This window comes from Nannobrachium achirus (genome assembly GCF_963921795.1).
Source record: "Nannobrachium achirus genome assembly, chromosome: 11".
NCBI classification, from domain to species: Eukaryota; Metazoa; Chordata; class Actinopteri; order Myctophiformes; family Myctophidae; genus Nannobrachium; species Nannobrachium achirus.
The window spans coordinates 40610799-40632927 of record NC_137820.1 but is presented as its reverse complement, the minus strand read 5'-3'; positions in this window follow the sequence as shown (position 1 = coordinate 40632927).

Genomic DNA, 22129 nt, shown 5'->3' with positions numbered 1-22129 from the left:
TCAACTCTAACATCAGCTCTGTGATGCCAAACATGAATTCAAATTCAAAAACAGCAAAAGTTACGAATCGACGAGATTGTCCATCTGCCTCTTTTGACGATAGGAAGAAGGTATTGAAATGGAAATAAACAGTGACATAAAGTGAGCAAATGGACAGAGACAGAGACCCTTTCTAAACAATTAATTCACAGATCAACATTTAGCTTTAAGCCCCTCGGCAGGAATTGGTGTTTGAATGTCTGAGCCAGGGCATGGCTTTCTGGGGAGACAGACATTAGTGGTAGATAGATCAGTTGATCATATTGATCAACATTCATACTGGGCTCAGTGTAGTCCAACAAGGTCACACGCTCACACGTTCCGCCTCACATAGTTCCTTCCCTTATCCTTGATGATCGCTATCTTTAGGGAGCATCAGAAATGGGATCTAGATTGGATTCTAGTGCCCTAAACTGTACTTTGGGCCATATACTGTGTGTGTGTGTGTGTGTGTGTGTGTGTGTGTGTGTGTGTGTGTGTGTGTGTGTGACGTTTGAGGTATTGAAAATAATTGAAAATAATAATAACCAGTAAGGCTCCCGAATCAGGAGATAAGTGACAGTCAGGTCGCATGTAAAAATCGGCCTGATGGTGGCCCTAAATGGGACAGATCCGTGTTGATGACATGACTGTAGACATACTGTGTAGCGCTTTGCGTGATTTTAGGGCAAAATATGTCGGAGCAGTGTCCAAATTGTTTGAAAAAATCGGCCTTAAGGTGGCGCTAAATGGGACAGATCCATGTTGATGACATGGCTGTAGACATACTGTGTAGTGCTTTGCGTGATTTTAGGGCAAAATCTGTAGAAGCAGTGTCCAAAAATGTGTTTGAAAAAATCGACCTGAAGGTGATGCTAAATGGGACAGATCCATGTTGATGACATGGCTGTAGACATACAGTGTACCGCTTTGCGTGATGGTGCCATGGCATTAGTCCGAAGGTCATTAGTCCGAATTTGTTAAGAATACTATGCCTAACTCTAACCCTAACCTCAGTAACCCTAACAAAATTCGGACTAATGAACCTTCTGACTAATGAACCTTCGGACTTATGGGCAGTCCCCTTGTGTGATTTTAGGGCAAAATCTGTAGGAGCAGTGTCCAAAAATGTGTTTGAAAAAATTGGCCTGATGGTGGCGCTATATGGGACAGATCCATGTTGATGTCATGAGTCTAGAGTAGACATACTGTGTACCGATTTGCGTGATTTTAGGGCAAAATTTGTAGGAGCAGTGTCCAAAAATGTGTTTTGCAAGAATCTGCCTCATGGTGGCGTGGGAGAGGGGCATGTGAGAAATGAGGTTGTGGTTTAGCAGGCAAGGAGTGTGTGTGCAAAATTTGGCATGGATAGAGGCACCGGTGTATATATATATATATATATATATACACACACAGTATATATAGTATATATAGCCTATAGTATAATTTAATACACATTTATTTGTGTAATGCATTTCTATCCTCACCCATATTTTTCAGGCCTTTTACCAGCTCTGTTTCGAAGCGAAGATCACCTCGTGGCGATAAAGGGCGAAAAATATCAACTTACATCACCCCCCTGGGGAGGTAAATGTAAGCCCCTGCGCAATTGCACACACGCTGTGACACCCACCACCTGCAGAACACCACCACCACGGCAATCTAAACGGCATTTGAGCCGCCAGAAGAAACGAACAAAACCCGCGCGCTCTCGCTCAGCTCTGCCCCAGCTAACCGCTGCGGTGGAAAAAAAGAGATGCTATCGCGCCTAAGGCAATCTTGCCGTACAGTCATATGTCACAAATAGGTGTCAACTCATATTACTGGGTGGGGGGGAGGGGACGGTAGGTGGGGGGTGGGTGGTTGGGTAGAGAGAAAACTCACTTATCAGACAGCTCATAGCCCCAGACATCTCGCCTCTGTCGACAGCTCCATTTGTGGCCACCGCAATGGATTTTCCTTTATTTATTTTTTTCTTCAAGGCTCTTAAATCATACGCTATAGTCGTCCATCTGCGACGGAAAATGGATGTAATATGAGCACCCGGGCCAGGTGCTGTGTAGATTTGTTGACGTGATGCTGTGCTAAACACTCGGATGAGCAGGGATTCATCTGCATCCATCATCGCACACCACGATGGCACACGAACCTGGTGGTTTATGGAAGAAGGCCCACACCCAGTCAGGCTTGAACGTATTGTGCAAAGTGTTGTGTTGCGAGGGGACAGAAAAAGCAAATCGGAGAGCTGATAATAAAGAGAGAGCATTTGCGCCCGTGAAAGGACAGGGGAATGGAAAGAGTTTAGAGTCTATAACTTAATTGGAACACAAATTGTTCTTTTATGAACAGAGATGCTGTATAGTGGTGCTATGATCTTTCCTGCATCCTGGCCAGTGTTTGTTCCTCTGCTTTCCACCCCTCTGTTGTCCTACACCTGGGGTCTTTTCAGAGGAGAGATGGATGAATTGCAGGGATTTCACAGATGGCTTCTTAAGACATGTTTGATAACACTATCATCATTGTTTGGTTGATGGTATAGAATATCCCCTAATTTATTTCCGCCGACCTAACTCACGCCAATCGCTTGGTGGGGCGGTTCTTGTTTTATTGTATTCGTTTGACTGAGGATAAGATTAGAAATACGTTTAGGGTTGGGAATAGTTTTACTGAAAAGTAATATGGTTAGGTTTAACAGTTTAGGCATAGTTTACCACAGTCCAAGCCCCCTTGGGCTCCACACCCTCGAGCCCCCGCAGGGGAAATGAACCCCAATCTCAGACATTCTTATAGTTGTCCACTCTAACAAAGATGCTGTCCTTCAGGGACGTGCAGAGAATGTTAGATAGGTAGGAGCTGACATTTCTAAAATGGCCTTTTGGTTAAAATATCGAAAATAGCTATTTTCGGTGCTGGGTTAGGGTGGACTGGACTAAGCATAATCAAGTCAATACTGGAGATGTGGCGTACGGCATGAATTTCTACAAGGAGAGGGCAATTATTTCAGCATAAGATGCTGTATTGCCCCAAAAGGGCAGGGGCTCAAGCCACTTTTGATGTATGTGCCTGCCATCCTTGAATGGTCATATTCTAATGTACAGGCTTGTTACAATTATGGACACCGTTAATGGTGTTGCTGAACCAGGGAAAGAGAGAACATTGAAGTAGAAACAGACTTGGATCCTAATGACAGCAACAGGGGCTTGTGACAAGACCCCTGCTGTGAAGTTTAACACTCTACAGTCCAAATACAATTAGATAGAACAGAAATGATGTTGAACAGATCTAAGAATTCCATTATGACGTATTTTTTGTGTTCAGTCTCTCGTGTAGGTGTAAGACTCAACAGCTGATCGAATTGAATGTTACATTTTGAGCACTGAAATCACAAACAGGTTATTCACCAGTCTTGCAGTGCGGTATTTTTTTCTTCCGCGTGTTGTTATTTGTCTATGTATCACACGCATTCGCTGGTCTGGGGGGGGGGGGGGGGGGGGGGGGTGGAGAACCATTTCAAAGACAACACAGCTGGTAGTTAATGTTGCGTACGCGTAGCAGCCTGGATTCATTTACCTTCAGCGATTCCGTTAGACCGATGACACAAGTCAACTGTAGCCCCTGTGTATAGCGTGGCGGCGCTGGCTACGACAGACGGGGCCCTGCTCGCACGCCTCTCATTGACAATTAATTAATTGGGCCCACCTGACCATAATGGGGCACTCCACACACCGCCAAGGCTGGGGGTTCGTACTCGACAAGTACATTTTGAATTCCGGACTTTTACTTGTAACAGTTTTTCTATATTGCTGTATCGATACTTTTACTAGAGTAAAACATGTGACTATGACTAAACTAAACCAAAATTTACTGTCAAAATGAACACCGCCACACTGGTACAGTAAATATCAGAAGCCTTCGGCACACTGATAAATATCTCTGTGTGTGTGTGTGTGTGTGTGTGTGTGTGTGTGTGTGTGTGTGTGTGTGTGTGATCAAACCATGTGGAAATGTCAGGGCTCCTATTCCAGTGCTCAATGGTCTGTTGCCCAGACTGTCTCAGGGGTACATTTGCTGCCCTTGCCTTAGGGGGGAGCGAGATAATGGAGGACGCTTAACGGCCAAAATAATGTCTGTTCAACCCCATTGAACCCGATTGTACGTACAGACAGAGAGACAGACAGGACAAACAACTAGCTAAAATGATGGGACCATTCGAAATGTGAGATCTCAAGGGGCGATCCTTTCAATAAACCCTGGCATTCTAAATTCTGACATCGCATTAGGTTTTACTAAGAACTATTACAGTAGTACTTATTCATACAGAGCAGAGTTCTACCTCACTCGCTGTATTTGGAAAACTGTTATCCAGAATCCAGGTTGCGCTGAATGAAATGTGCTGTGTGTACAACTTTCCAACCTGTAATAGCATTAATAATAATAGAATACTGCAAAGCCCTATGTGTGAACATTGAGCGCAAACCTGGATTGACAGCTTTAGTTGTCACCTGCTTAGGTTGCAGTTTGGACACAAAGCAAGTAACCTTGTGCAAAGATTGTTTTTTTTTTCTTTTTTGCAAACTAAGTGGCCAATCACGTCAAACCTAATTAAATGTGCAAGGTATGCTAATGCAATTCTCTGGAGAGTGACAGCTATTCAATGTTCATTCCATCATGCAAATTTGTTATAGGTTAACATTTTCCTTGCTATGTATATGATTAAGCCAATCAATAATGCATTTGATCTAATCGTGCCACGGCAGTACAAAACATTTTTTGTTTGGGTGCAAGCCTTGGGGGTGGGTGGTGGATGGATGGTGGGTGGGGTAAAGGGACGGCTGTTCATTAGTGCTGAACCCCCAAATTTCTCTCTCCACAGCAAGAAACCCAAAACTACTGAGGAAACAATGTCAGAAGGTGAATTGGCAATTAAACCCGAGTTTGGTTGTTGTTGAGCTTACAGTTTTTTGCAGAATAGTTTAATAGAAGTCAAAAAGACTTTGTGGTGTTGTGATTTATTCATTCTCCGGAGAATGTATAGGCATATTGAATTGCCTGCATGGTTGTTCCTTGTTACAGCCTTTTATCGTGTTTATTAACAATGCATAGTTATGTATTTATTAGACACGGAGCACTGCATCAAATGCAAAGCCCTATCTAAATTGCAAAGATTCTTCTTCTTCGCACAAATTAATCACGATTTTGTGGGCCTAAACGTAAGCAAAAAGTTGCAAAACTTTGCAGACACACATCACACAATGAAAAGTTATCAAAAGCATGAACTTCCGGAAAACGGCGTGACCGCAGCGAAGCGTCAAGCTTCATGAAACAGGAAGTGAAAATAACCGGTCTACAGGGTCAGTTTTTTTTTTCTTTACTTTTGAGCTGATTGCCATACAGACTAGCAGGTGATGTCATTGGACTAAGAGCAATTGTCCTTCATTGGTGTTACTTGGCTCCATAATAATAATAATACATTTTATTTATAACGCACTTTATATTTGAAGCAAATCTCAAAGTGCTACATTAATAAAAGAAATAAAAAAAAATAGCGAAGCAGAAGCAAAACAGGGCCAACGAAAGATTAAGAAACAGGACTAACAAGGTAAAAACTGTTAAATCCGTAACTTAAGAACAGTGCACCACCCCCTTTTCTTATTGCCCACTATTTGTAAATTCCTATTTTGCCATAACCTTTGACCTGCTTGTCGTAGCCACTTGTAAATGGCCTCATTGGACTCGGTTTAGAGTCCTTGTTCTTCATTGGTTTGATTTAGCTCCGTTTCTATCATTTGCCATAACTTTTGAACATTTTGTCGTACATTGTCGTACACTCTGTAGAGTTGCCCCTACAAGATTTGAGTTTGTAAAATGTTTCAGAAATATGACGTCACATTCAATGTGACGCGTTGTGAGCTTGTAGATCTGCTATTTTCAAATTGCTGAAGTAATGTGGTAAAACGTAGCCTTGTAACTTATTTTTTGGGGCTTGTTTTCATATAGTTGAACAGCAAGGTTGATAGAAAGCTTGACTCACTCAGCCACCGGTCCCCCCCCAGCTGAACTGCCACTATATTGACTCTGGTGGCCCACATGGAGATCAAGAAGCTCCATAGAGATTGATTGTTGACATATATTTTCTGACAGAAATGTCTTGTGTCTACCGGAGTAGACTTGGAGTCACCCCCCCCTCCCCAAAGAAAAACACATTTGTTGAAATGTTAATGAGAGAGAGAGAAGAAATGTGAAGTGGTGTTGGTGTATGATGTAGAACTCTATGATGTATATTTTCTTATTTATTTATTTTTCATTTTAAAATGCTGGACCGTACAGACACAATACAAAAATATAGCTGCAAGCAGCGATAAAGTGGCCAAGCCAGGAAAAAGTAGGAAAGGAAAAAAGCAGCGGAAAAAAGACAGAAAAGCAAGAAAAGTGGGAAAAGTAATCAAAGAGAAACTAGAAGCAGTGTTCTGGTCTCCGGCAGGTCAGGTACGTGTTCTTGGGCCTTTCATGGCAATCGGACGTTGCAGGCGTGATTTGAGGCATTTTGTTCCAAAAATGTGTTATGCAAAAGTTGACCCGCTGGTGGTGCTATAACAGGCCAATGTGAGAAGGGTGGCATCTGTTCCTTGAACTAGTGGGAATGTGCGTGCACAATTTCACGTGTTCATGATTTGAGGCATTCTTGGCCACTTTTATCGCTGCTTGCAGCTATATTTATTATTATTATTATTTGTTGTTGTGTGCACTTCATAGGCATGTTAGATAAAGGTCCTTAGATTGTGTGTAGAATGTTTAAAAAATCCCAGGATAAAAACGGATTTAAGCGTTTTACAAACTGCTCAAAATGATTTTTTCTGTTTACTAAAGAGCTGGAGATTAGGGTACCGTAATTGCCGGACTATAAGCCGCGGCTTTTTTCCCATGTTTTGTGTTATATACTGAATGTGAATTGAAATAATAAGATGCACTGCACTGAACTAGCCGTGAGGGGCTCTAGTGAGTCCAGGTGTGTAGTGTGTACCTGGTGAAGAAAGAGCGGAAGTAAACTGTTGAACTTGATGGCATGAAGCTGCTGTGTCCTTGTCCTTCATTGCTACTAACATTTACGAGAATACAACATATTTGGCGACGAGGATGGCTGTATCACCTGCTGTACATCTACCTGCACTGTTCCTGCCCTGCCCGGGTCAAACCTTCCTTTCCATTTGATACGTGGATGAAGATTTTCGACAATTACATGCTTGTCAATTCATGCGGAAGGGGGACGCCTGGGCCGGACAAACGAAAGCGTGCTACTCTACTCCATTGCCTAGGCGCAGAAGGCCAAAGGATTTTCTACAGTATTCCTGAAACAGGTACCACCTATGATCATGCCGTATAGCTGCATTGAAAAAGCACTTTACGCCGACAGTAAATGTGGGTGGTGGAGCACCACAAGTTCCGACAGAGGGCGCAGCTGCCACACGAGTCGATTACGGATTACGTGTCTGCACTACGAGAACTACTTGCAACCTGTGAGTTCGGTGACAAAGCCAACGAAATGATGAGAGATCAACTGATTGAGAAGGCATCGTGCCCAAGAGTTAGGGAAAGACTCTTAATGCATACTGATGGAGTGCTCACGTTGGATAAGGCCATTACGCTGGCATGCCAAATTGAATCTGCTAGGGCGCATGCTCAGTCTCTCGATGCCCACCCGACACTGCCAGTACAGGCGGTGAAATCAAAACCATTCCGTGCACAGAAAAGACGTGAGGGGAGAACAGAAAATAAAGGGAAAAGAGTCAAGCCGCTCCTCCTGCTACCGGTGTGGATCCGGGTGATCACCTCGCTAATTCTCCAGGATGCCCTGCAGCGAAGGTGACATGCAAACAGTGCAACAAAAAAGGGCATTACGCACGTGTATGCCGCTCCTCCAAAAAGGAGACAGTTCAGGAGGTGGAGAATGAGCTTCCAGAACTTACAGTCCTTTATTTACAGGATGAGTCGAAGAGAAAGGACAGAATCCTGTGCCGAGTCACATTACATACAAAAGAGTCCGCTCCGTACGCTGTCGACCTAGTGGTGGACACTGGCTCATCTGCTTCCATCATACCCGTAAAATGTACCTTGACCACTTCTACTGTACCCCTCTCGTTGCACCGCCTGCTCAGCTACTGACCTACTCCAAATCCAAAATACATTCCCTTGGATGTCTGCCAGCTACTGTGCACCATGATGGCATTACAGCGCCTGCCCAAATCTACGTTGTCAAAGCAGGGACGCCTTTACTGGGCATGGACTTGTTTATGGCACTCAACCTACGTGTGGTTGGCAACAAGGTGATTACTAAAGACATGCCGCCTCCGGGCGCTCCTGTCCGCCAAGTAGCAACTGCACCTCCTACACTGGAGCGCGCAAAGGCTTTTGTGCACCGCGTAAAAGTGAAGGATGGAGTCACTCCTGTACAACAAAAATTACGCAGGCTACCCTACTCCGTCAAAGAAGACGTGACCAAAGAATTGGACCGTTTACAGACACAAGGTGTCATTGAAAAGATTGATGCGTCTCCGTGGGTTTCACCCATTGTGGTAACACAGAAGAAAACAGGCAGCATACGAATGTGTGTTGATCTACGTGAGCCTAACAAGGCTATTGTCATTGACTGTTACCCTCTTCCTCACATGGAGGACCTGTTTTCTGAACTACGGGGGTCTAAAGTATTCTCCACAATAGACCTTGCCACGGCGTACTACCAAGTGCCTCTCCACGAAGACAGCCGTGACATGACAGCGTTCATTATGCACAAGGGATTATTCAGATTCTGCCGTGTCCCATACGGACTGGCATCGGCTCCTTCTGCTTTTCAAAAAATGATGGCAACAATCCTGAAAGGCTTGCTTGGCGTACAGGCCTACTTGGATGACTTGATTATCTACGGAAAAGATGTCGAGTCGCACAACCGCCATCTGAGAGCCGTTCTTGCAGCCTTGAAAGACGCAGGACTACAGCTGAATAAAGACAAGTGCCACTTCAACAAGAAAAGCCTACGTTTCCTCGGGCACGTCATCACAGCGGAGGGACTGCTGCCCGATGACGGCCATGTGAGTGCTATTCTCAAAGCACCTGCTCCAAAAGATGCTACTACGCTACGTTCTTTCCTTGGACTGACGTCATGGTACTCAAAGTTTGTGCCACACTACTCCTCCCTTGTAGAGGGAATGCGCGCGTGTCTGAGGGGTGAACAGGACCTTGAATGGACTGATGCTGCCCAACACGCGTTTGAGCAGGTCAAGAAACTCATTGTGAACAGTACTGCTTTAGCCATGTTTGACCCAGCTCTCCCAACCGTTGTCTCCACGGATGCCTCCGACTACGGGCTGGGTGCTGTTCTTGCCCAAATTCACCCTGATCAAACAGAGCGCACAGTTGCGTTTGCCTCACGATCACTCTCAGCCGCAGAGCGGAAATAGTCAATTGTGGAAAAAGAAGCTCTTGCGTGCGTGTGGGCCGCGGAGAGATGGAGAACGTTTCTCTGGGGCACTCATTTCATTTTACGCACAGATCACCAGGCTCTTAACACTCTCCTCGCTACAAAGGGGCTAGGGCGCGCTGGCATGCGCGTAGCGAGGTGGTCAGCTCGTTTGCTGTGTTTCAACTATGACATTACCTACCGTCCAGGAGCACAGAACGTGACAGCTGATTGCCTATCTCGCCTCCCGTTGCCCTGCTGTGAGGATGATGAACCTGAACCGGATCTAGTCGCCTACATAACCACCGATCTACACGCTATCTCTGCATCTGACTTTACTGCTGCATGCGCTGCGTGCCCAGAGCTGTGCGCACTCAAGGCACAAATACAAAAGAGATGGCCCCCTTCTAAGAAAGCTGTTCATCCCCAGCTGGCCCCATACTACTCCATCAGAAATGAACTGTCAGTACATGGCGAGCTTGTCTACCGGGGCCCGTATCGCCTCATTGTTCCTGTCGCACTCCGACAGCCCATCGTTGCATTGGCTCATGAGAGTCACCAGGGAATAGTGCGCACTAAACAGCGCCTACGTGATCTGTACTGGTGGCTCTGCATGTACGCCTGTGTGCAAGCTGCCATCTCCTCCTGCCTTACATGCCAGCTGACGGACAAAAGTACAAAAACACACGTTGCCCCCACTGCAGCCGGTTCCTTTTCCAGACGGGCCGTGGCAGAAACTGGGAATTGATATCTGTGGACCGTTCGAAACAGCGCCGCCGGACTGCCGTTACGCACTGACCTTGGTTGACTACTACAGTAAGTGGCCTGAGGTCGCTTTTACGCCAACCATTACTACTAATGCTGTTATTCAGTTCCTGACTACTGTGTTTAGCAAGCATGGAAATTGCCTGGACTTGGTCAGTGATAACGGGGCCCAGTTCACTGCTGCTGCTTTCACCGCGTTCCTTAATGAGAGGGACATTACGCACAGCAAAGCTTCAGTGTATTATCCGCAAGCTAACGGGGCCGTGGAACGCTGGAACCGCGTTCTTAAGGACTGTATTCAGTGCGCTAATCAGGAACGGAAACCTTGGAAAATCTAAGTGCTTGACTTTCTACAGAACTACAGAGCGACACCACATGCAACAACTGGTGTTTCACCATTTGAGCTCTTGCAGGGACGCAAGATGCGCACCAAGCTGAACAGTGTGTTGGTGGAGCCAACTCCGCCTCCCGCAGACACGGAGGTGCGCGCGCGCGTCCTCGCTAGTCAACAAAAGTCAAAGGAGTACACTGATGACAGACGCCGGGCCAAGCAGTCGTCCTTCAAAGAGGGGGACATGGTCCGTGTCAAAAATCCACTACATGTGATGAAAGGAGTTTCGAAATTCGGAAAGCCTATCAAGATAATGAAAAAGACTGGACAGAACACATACATCCTTGAGGATGGAAGAAAGTGGAATGCAATCCACCTGTCACTTTTCCCTGACAGCGCTGCTCCAGGTGACATCACCCAACCTGTATCACCTGCACCTCCCAACAGCGCTGCGCTAGCTGATGATCCACTCCCTGTATCTGGGCCCACAGTAAGAGCACAAACACAGCCAAATGATAATCCCCAGGGTAGACCTCAGAGGGTGAGAAACAAGCCACTATGGCTCAAGGACTGTGTGCCTTAGAGACTGAGAGACTGTGAACACAGAGTACACTTTGATTGCATGCTTGTGATAACATGGTCGTTATTTGTTCTGAGAAAAAGAAGGAAAAAAATGACATGTTGATAAGAAGTGTACCAAGGAAGAATTGATTTGTTTGGTTAAGACTGTGCCAGTGATTGCTCACTTGAGTTTGAAAAAAAGAAAAGGTTTAATATTTTGCTGCATGCTATTTGAAATTGAATTGAATATTTTGCTTGCCATTGCCAACTATACTAGTTCCATTTGATATGCCATACTATTACATTTTCAAAATGATTCTTACCCTGCATAGATAGCTCTTTGGAATCTTGAAGCTATTTTGAATTGAGTGATGCTTTGCTCTTAAAAAGGGGGAAGATGTTATATACTGAATGTGAATTGAAATAATAAGATGCACTGCACTGAACTAGCCGTGAGGGGCTCTAGTGAGTCCAGGTGTGTAGTGTGTACCTGGTGAAGAAAAGCGGAAGTAAACTGTTGAACTTGATGGCATGAAGCTGCTGTGTCCTTGTCCTTCATTGCTACTAACATTTACGAGAATACAACATTTTGAACCCTGCGGCTTATACAAAGGTGCGGCTTATATAAAGATTTGTACAGCTAACGGCCAGTTAGTTAGGTTTACAATGGTCTTTAACAAGGATTTATATATAGATTTTTACAGCTAACGGCCACCAGGGACGCTCTAGCGGGAAGCAGGAAGGACACCTGCGGCTTATAGTCAGGTGCGGCTTATATATGTCAACATTAGTTTTTTGTTCTAAATTTAGCAGGTGCGGCTTATATTCAGGTGCGGCTTATAGTCCAGCAATTAGGGTAGATCCTTTTTTACTGTGCCATGTGCTTTTCCTTCATAAACATAGGATACACTGCAGGTATACAGGATGTCACTGTAGAAGAACAACTGTCATCTGGCCTGCTAGATCATCATGTTTTCTGTCTATTCTTATTCCCATCCTACATGGCTGACTTCTCATCAGTTATGACTCACATATTTCTTCCCGGTCATATGAGAGAGAGAGAGAGAGAGAGAGAGAGAGAGAGAGAGAGAGAGAGAGAGAGAGAGAGAGAGAGAGAGAGAGAGAGAGAGAGAGAGAGAGAGAGAGAGAGAGAGAGAGAGAGAGAGAGAGAGGAGCCATATTGGAAAGGAATTGGGCCTCTTCCTTAAAGTGGTGGTGCCATAGTTTTGTACTTTTTTTGGTTTTCAAGTGTCTCGGAGGTTTACAGTACTTCATTAGGCCCCCTTATCAGCAATTATGTATGTACTTTTGAACCACCTTGTGGTTCAAAAGTGCCGATCCAAAAACACAGATAAAATGACATAATATAATCATCCCCTCCCCTTTTACCATTCACCCAACACTGTGGGTGTGGCTAACTTTAGCTGGGTCACCACTCACCATGACAGCCAGGTATACTTAATGAGCTGGTGGGTGTGGCCACATAAAAACCTAATTTTAACTTTATTTTAAAATATTTAGAAAATCTTCCTTCTGTATAATCATAATACTTGATAATCATGTATGAGAATCATGGCACTTCATCTTTAACCTTTTTCACAGATGTTAGCGATTATACTAATGAGGGCTCTGTTCCATAACTCTGAGAGTGTACAATTTGTATGTCTGTACACTCTCAGAGTTACATACCCGCAAGGGGCCATTTGGAACCCCCTCAAGGAACCACACACACATGGTTCTGTCCATTTGATATATATTTGTTATTATATTTGATTTTCTTCATTTAAACAGCCCCCTCTGGTATTAGAAGGACAATATAAGTCACCAGAATCGCAAGGACGGGTGTTTTCAACCAATGAATCTATCATGGTTAAAATGGAGTTTGAAGTTACAATGGGGTTTGTATAGGAAGGATAAAACAAATATCAAATATGTACAGTTAATACTGAATCAAGCAACTGGTATGTTTCTGTCCCAAGAGACCCTTCCTAGAAGTGTAGTGGAGTCAAAAGTACAATATTTCTGTTTGAAATGTAGTGGAGTGCAAAGAATCAGCTTGCAAAGAAATCTAAAACAAAAACTCGAGTAAATGTACTTAAGTTACTGCCCACCACTGCATAAGAGGAGAACGTCTTCTTATTTGGCTACAAAACAACAACAAAAGCCCAAACATAGCATATATATAATGTATTGTGGAAGGTTGTCAGCTTGCTTGGAGGGTTAACGCGGTAACATAAATAGATATTGTCGACAAGGAGCCACAGAGCCCGCATGGTGCCAGCCCAGCCGGCAGCCTGCATGTTGTGCTGTGTAATTCTCTGCTCAGCGGGGGGAGGCAGCGCCTCTTTGGTTCCCAGAGTCATGTTTTAAAAGATTATATTCCAGTGATCAATGTCTTCTTTCCAGCAGTCAGCCACTAATTACCCGGAGCACTTAACTGTACGCTGATATTTCAAAGGCAACCAGCCGCGCGTGCCTGCCGGCTCTGCAGTAGCGTGGAATGGATAGGCTTGTCATTAAGTATATCTGTCCTGTTGCTCTCTCTACTCTGTTACTGGTATACCTAGAGGTTTTTATGTACTTCCTTAGTCTTTGGTGTTCTCACTATGTACTGTACTCACTGTACAGGTTCTTGACACAATGGGTGGCACTTTTTCCTTAAGACGTCGACAGTCGTCTTAGGGTCAAAGGTTAATGGTCGGCGACTCACAATTAAGACGTCTGGGGACGTCTTACCTGGTTACCAGGTAAACAGAACCTGCAGTAGTGGCTGGTGAGCAAAGACACTACATATCCCATCATGCAACTCGGCCGCCAGCATCATGGAGGACTCTGGAACTATGCTGATGCAAAGAAACGGCTTTATCTCGGAATCTGCTTCCAGAATGCCAAGAAGGCCAAGAGCCGCTCTTTTTCATGGCGACACTATGCCGTGATGATATGCCGCGGTTAGGATTTTAGTTTCGAGGTATTGAGGAAAAAAACATTTTAACAACACAAATCTGTATGGAGGTCCCTGGCACCACACATTTTCAGATGGAGGGTCTGCGACTGTGGACAAATATGTTAATCTGGGATCTTTGATACGAAAAGATTTGGGAACCACTGGTTTTAAAACTATTAAAGTAAACTATTAAAGCAACTATTAAAGCAACTACACTATTTTTGTATATTACAAGCAGACATGGTAACACAGGTTCATTCAGAGCCCATCTACTGACATTTTAATGTAAAGACACAGGAAACCCAATGATGTTGTTCAGCCTCTTTCAGGATAACAGGAACAGGAAGCCGGGGGCGGGGCCAGGAATAAGGTGAATAGACACATATTTAGGGTTAGATGGAATCCAATGTGTTAAGTAGGACTTTGGTGTTCTCACATGTACTTGTACTGTACCTAGAGCAGTAGTTGTTTTCTGTGTCAAGGAGTGGCGATCAAAGTTGGATTGTTTTAATCTAATTATGTAAGTAAATTGTCATCAAACTTGTCACTGGCGTGTTGGACAACCACCAAAACTGGTCAAACTTGTTATATGGCAGTGGGTGAGTTAATAAGTAGGACTTTAGTTGTTGGTTTTCTCATAATTGTACAACAATATAGAGGTGCCATATTTTTCCCTCTTCCACCAAATCTTTTCGTCGGACCCAGCTGAGCTGTGATCACATAATCGCCGTATTAAACATTATAGGACAGTAAGGACACAATGTCTTTAAAATGTCTTTACAGGGATATGGGCTTTTGAATTCTAGCCGTAAATACAGTACATACACTCCAGTCACTCTCAGACTGCACACAATGACATGTCTCTGGCTTGAGCCTGTTTGCTTAAACAATACCCTCCGTGCAAAAAAAAAAGTACCGTTAGGTCACTCGCACACACACAGATTAAGCCAACGCGACGTGCATTCTTGTTCACCATTGTGATTTTACCCTGCCAGTGAGTGCAGTGGTCACGGAAGCATTTCTGTTTGTGGTTGACCTTTACCAGCCAAGGTTTTGGGCCAGCTTGGCAAATAAAAAGGAGCGTTTAGATGACATTTAATTATTGGTGGGCAGTCATGCTGCACGGCTAATTATGATCCCCTGAGTTTAGTCATCATAGCCAATTAACTTTTACTTCCCACAAGGCCTTATATGGTTTTATGTTGGAGCTCAGCTGCCACGAGTCATGATGCTACGCTATCAGCCTAATCTGTATTAGTGGTTTAAGTAAAAGTATCAATACTGCACTATATAAATACTCTGTTACAAGTCTTGAATTCAAAATCTAGCCCCTAGCATGTAAATGATATAGCATCAACCCAACCCGCAACTACCAATACAAGTGTCTTTACAGAAAAGAATAAATGCCCAAAGTCGCTTATATAGAGCAGACTTGGCAACAGTGACATGTCACTCAACACAAATCTTTTTTTTTTTTTTTTACTCACCCCGGACTTGAAAATAAATATATGGGGCGTGAATTACGCTGGCAATAATAGCATAGACAATTTAGCATGTACATTTTCCTGAAGGTAAACTGTCATTCTAAGACTGGCGTCTTCAACGTTTCTTTCTGGCCAAGGACCCCTTAGCTGTGAGAGAGATGAAGCATGGACCCCTTACTACATATTGTATTAAAACTATGTTGCACATTACATTAAACATTTTCGTATTGTATATTTACTAGATGGCTTCAACTTGAAGTAACTCAAAGGACTCTAAGGGTCCTGGACCCCCTGTTGAAGACCCATGTTCTAAGAAATTCAACTAATGATAATACAAACATACATGATAAACAAACAAACCTATTCTGTAAAAACTCTGAGGTTACTTTTGTTTCCGAAACTTTGCCTAATCGACACATTTCATATGACGTCGTGTGTTGTGCTTTTAAAGTACAGACTAGAGTAATGTGCTACATCAGGTAACCTGTTTTAAAGGAGAATTTTTGGAATAAAACCCCTGATATGAATCAGCCGCTCCTGCATTGTGTTTTCAGGGAACTCATTTGTCCCTGACACCATCCATTAAAAGATGTGAATCACTGGTTTCTTTCAAAATTGGCCTGAAAGAAAAGGGGAAAAAAAGATCTATCAGGAGACCCGAGGGGAGGTAGAGAAAGGAGAAAGGAGGTGTCATTCACTCCTTTGTTGATGAATTGAATACAGTACCACAATGGAAACACGTCCTTGTACTTTTTTGTGCTATACTTTTAGCCTTTTTGTCTTCTGTACCATGTGCTGTTTTAGATTTCAGACTAGTATTCAAGTATTCAATCAATCAATCACAGTCACAAAAGTGTTATCTGTTGTCGGGCAGAAACTCTTATCTCCATATGTTGACAATTTTTTTCCCCTATAAGTTAATGTCCTCATCATACTACAGTCTCACAAAAGTAGCAAAACATTGCTTTGAGCTTGTACTGTAGATTTTTTTTTCTGCTACCTTTGATATCGAAGCCTGAACATAGTGACATGCAGTTACGGAGCCTTGAATTGCCCCATCACCATTTCCTGAAAGTAATGGATCTGAACAACAACCCAAAACGGCACATATCTTCCGTTTCTCAGGCAAAATCTTTACAGACCCATCATTCGCGCGAAGAAACCCTGGCTTAAAAAAAATCATCTCGGCATGACTGACACGGTGCCCCGGCATGGGAGGGGAGTTCACTTTGAGAAGAAAAGAAGCAGCATCAGGATGTACAAAACTGAGGTCGAAAACAAACTTTTATGGAGAGCTACTGTAGGTTGCCGCTGTCCAAATAGCAGGGCTGATGCTGCCGCACCGCTGGGGGAGGTTCAAGACTCTGACAGCTTCAGGATACAGAGATGGTTGCTTCTCTGTATTGCTGCCTCCCTTCCTCCCGGGGAAGCTGATATTTTCAGCTTGAGGTGTGTGTGTGTGAGCAGGGGTGTCACACCAAATTCTGGGCCCTGGGTACAAGGATTCACTCACATTTTGTGCTTTAACTGTTGAAAGATATGAGATATAGAAACTCGCAGCGTGTCATTCGGTGCCGCGCTGTGAGCGTAGATCTGCTATTTTTGAAAAATCGTGAAAATGTGTGCAAGTCTTTGAATGTTTCAAATCCTTCTTAGGTTTTTTGAAAAACCTATGTTTCTATGTCAGCGGTGCTCAAACCTTTTCATGTGAAGGACCCCCAAAATTATACGTATTTGGCCACGGACCCCCATCTCAAAATATTTACTTCCAGGGACCCCCAGAAGCAAAATTTGAGTTACAAATGTTCGCTTAAAAAGACATATATTCAAAGATTTGTGCACATTTTCATGACTTAAAAAATAGCAGATCTAAAGCTTGCAGCCGCTGTGAGCTTGTATATCTGCTATTTTACAATAGCTAAAGTATGAAATAATTCCAGGCCCCTACACATTGGGCCCTAGTAACTCAGTCCCACCCCCCCCCCACCCCCTTGTGACGCCCCTGTGTGTGAGCGTGTGAGCGCGCACGTTTGTGTGTGTCTACGCGCCTGTGCGTGCATGTGTGCTCTCGATCATAAACACCTCCTTCCCCCCCAATACCCCCACACCCACCAAGAGTGTGTGTGTGTGTGTGTGTGTGTGTGTGTGTGTGTGTGTGTGTGTGTGTGTGTGTGTGTGTGTGTGTGTGTGTGTGTGTGTGTGTGTGTGTGTGTGCGTGTGCGTGCGTGTGTGTGGGTGTATGTTTGGGGGGAGGGGGGCTATGTTTACGATCGATCGGGCCCCATCTCACAATGCCTGTGGGGTTTGGGTGGAATAGACTCGGTTAATTGGTGATTGAAAAGCCCCTCCGGTCTCTCCCCACCTGTTTAAAGGTTATTTTGTCATAAAATTGAGTATGTGTCGTTCCAAATACTAACACGGTCTTGCCGCGCGCCGCTGCACTCTAACAACACAGGGCTGCGTTGGCATTTCTGTTTGGCGCGTGTGGGTTTGTTTCTCTCCCTGAGACGGTAGTGTGGAATTTGAAAACGGTTTACTGGACCGCGAGACTCGCGTGGAGAGACGTATGTGTATGTGCGAAGCAGTTTTTTCCAGGGGTTTAAATGATGTTTGATCAAATCATTGACACACGCACACAGTTAACCATTTAAACCCTATATCGTTGGTGTCGGACAGAAACCTCTTATATCCATATTCTAACCTTTTTGTGGCTTCTCGTAAATAAACGCCCTACGTCACACAAAAGTTCGAAACACGTTTTGAGTTTGCCAATCTGCTATTTTGAATCCTGGGATCTGCTAATTTGAATCCTGAAAAGTAACAGTTTTGGACATATGAGGTTTCCACCCTACAGAGACGATATATTTAGTTGACTGGGGTCTACGGGGCTTATACTGAACTTGATACCCTCTGTTTTCCCTCTACGATACGGCAGGGGTCTTCAACGTTTTCAGGCCAAGGACCCCTTAGTTGAGAGAGAGATGAAGCAGAGACGCCCACAGCCGTTTCAGAGATTCCATAGTGTCATTGTTTGACAGCACAACCATCAGTGTATTTTGGAGTCATGTCAATTTGTGTTTTCAGATATTTAACCACTTGAACCGTAGATACTTAATAAACTTGATCTTTCACTCAGTACTTAGTCTGCTCTTTTTACACTATACACCAGAACTCTTTGCCAAATATAGCCGATCTACAAGCTCACAACGCCTCGAAGCGCGAGGCGTTGTGAGCTTGTAGATCGGCTGTCGATTTTTGGCTAAAGTTCTCAGAATATGAACACTAGGGTTCAAGTGGTTAATATGAAAAAGAAGAAAAAGGTCTTATCACTCAAAGATTTGGAGGACCCCCCTTAGTAACTCTGAGGACCCCCTAGGGGTCCCGGACCCCCTGTTGAAGACCCTTGCTTTATGGTCTACCAGGCCCTTTTTTTAGACCCCTTTTTTTGCCCCTTTTCTCCCCAATGTAGTCGTTAGGCTAATTGATTCCTCCCCACATACATGTCTGTTGTCACCCTGAGGAGGGCCATGTTACTCAACAGGGGTAGCCAATCTACAAGCTCACAACATCCCATGTCACATCATCGCCACGTGGTGTGAGCTTGTGTGTGTATATTTATATATTAGGGCTGGGACTTTAACTGATTAATTGCGATTAATTAATTACAGAAAATGTACGCATTTTAATCGCACTTAGTTTTTGCACCACAGAGCCTTCAGTTTCAGCCTTACCAATCATAACGACGCATCAACCAAGAAGAGACAACAAACGCAAAGGGAGAAGTAGCTAATCGGAGCGCTTTGCTTGGCCCAGTGGATGCGAAATTTAGATTTAAAAAACTTCACTCGTACAACCAAATGTGTTTTACTTGAAAAAAATATTAATATGCGATTAAACATCCGATTAATTTTGATTAATTAATTACAAAGCCTCTGATTAATTATATGAATTCATTTAATCGAGTCCCAGCCCTAATATATATATATATATATATATATATATATATATATATATATATATACACACACACACAATATTACATTGTCCTGTTCTTCTTTGTATTTTGTCACCGGACTACATCCACTCCCTTCCTAACACCATCCGTTGCACAGCATCACTCCTCGTTGCACTTCAAGGCCAGGAGGGTCTCTGTCTGTTGACGTATCAATGTATCGACAGGTCGCCCTGCGGCCGCGGGCCAGACACCGATTGTCTCCGGCACCGCAGGGGGCATATTAATGCCCTCTGGGCCCGCCGCGGACCCTTTTGGCAATATCAGCAGAGATCGACCTCACGCTCCAACCCTGTGGAAAGATGGATGGGGCATCAAATGCCGGGGAAGGACGTCTCGATTTATTGTCACGCGTTTCTTTATCCCAACGACGAGGCCAAGTTTAGGATCCGAACCATGACTCAACAAGATTGGTCGTCAAAACTCTGGGCCCCTACTAGGTTAGTTTTAGATTAGTTTTTTTTTCGTTGGCCTTATTAAACTGTTTCCCGAAACTTTTCCACTCCAAGGACCCCGCTATGAGCCATAGCCTCCTCCATGGCTGTGGCCTTGATGTTGTCAAATGACACGTCGCATCACGCCTGTGTTGATCTCATGAATCTTATGAAGTGGCGCAATAATAATCGTATGAGTTGAATTTGAACTTTCAATTCAAAAAAGGGCCCTACATTATTTATCATAGCAAAATGTTAAACACATTACTAATTTTGTACATATGAGATAAAACACATAAAAGGACACCTCACCTCAACAAAGGTATATATGAAAAACATGAAACAAAATGAAATGCAATTATTGTTTTAATTTTAATTTTTAAACTGAAACTAACTGATGGTAAAATGAGGCAAACAACAAAACAAATGACAATCAAAACATATACTTAATGAAAGTTTACAAAACTATAGCCTAATGATAGGATAAAAAGACCAAGTTCAAACCTAGTCTTTGGCTGGACCATGTGTGAAAAACTCGAGGACTCTTAATTTGAAACCACCTTCAGTTTGTGTCCAAGTAGCTCAGTCGGTAGAGCTCTCACCTTTGGACCACAAGGTCATGGGTTCGATTCCGCAAATTTTCGAAAAATACTCGCAGTATGTTGTCGGACAGAAACCTTGTATCTCCATATTTCATTTATTCCTTTCATACATCATATCGTTGTCGGGTGGAAACCTTGTATGTCCAAAACAGTTTGTTTTTATAATTAAAAAGAAAATGCCTCGCACAGCGGTGTACACACATTTGAAACTTAGAGATACGAGGTTTCTGCCCGACAGTGACGACATGTTTTAATTTATGCCCTACTCCTACTTCATCACATTACTGAGTCACACAAAAGTATAGTGCAAATAGCAGATCTACAGGCTTGCAACGCTTCACGATGTGATGCATTGTGAGCTTGTAGATGTGCAAGCTCACAACATACATAGATAATATACAAAGCATAGGAAGAGATTAAAAGATCAGGTTCCATTGTACTGGAAATTCTCCCTGATTAAAGCATATAAGTATCATGGGAATAAATAAACACATTATACAGTATAAAGCTGCATGCTTAGTTAAGGCTTTGTGGATATATCTATGGGTTTATTCTAATGCTCAACAGTCACATCTCCTACATCAATAGCTGTTGTGTGTATTTACTGTACAATTTTGTAAATATATATATATATTGTTTTGGCTATGAGGGAAGATGAAAAATGTATAGTCCAGAATCATATTTAATTTCTCCCTGAATTTAGTCTTTATTATGCCATAATTCCTCCCCACACACACGTGTTATCACTGCTGTTGTATCCTACTAACTCACCTGCCAGTGAGGAGCCCCCACCGAGAGGAAGTAGAGCCTTCACCCTACTCCTCCCGCCCAACACTCCCTGCTGACAGGCTCCGGCCCAGCAGTACGTGTAGTGACGAATATCACCCTCTCCGCCACCGGCTTCCCTGAACACCTCTGTTTGTACAGAGTAGACGCTCGACAAAAATGGTTGCACCGCGGTGGATTTGTATCCCCAACCTATATTCTTGGAATAAAGACTGATGCAAATTTAGAAATCTCAGTCATCTCATGAATCAACTCAGCACCCCAGAAAACACTTACTTTGATAGCAGAATCGTCCAAATCGACCCATTACTTGCTTTGTTACGTCATTCACTATATCCTTCATTTCTTCATTCTTCAGATATAAGCGACAAAAACAAGTAAGCCGCTACTATTTTGACATTGCTATCATTTCATAAAATCACATCCAATCGTTATCCCCTATAGTTGTACAGATGTCCAAAAATCAGTGCTCTAGCGAGATAATTTGATAATAGTTAGAATTTATTTGGACACTTAACAAATATATTTAGGATCATTTTAAACTTGAAATAAAACAATATTTTCAGTCAGTTCTAATCAAAATGTCTATTATCTCAACGTTTTCCTTGCAACATAATCGCTAAAATATGCTATAAATATAAGGTGCCGAGAGTGAAAATTATGAATATAATGTAGGGGTGCCTCGTATGACAGATACATTTCTAGGGGTGCCTTGAGCCCAAAAAGTTTGGGAACCCCTGC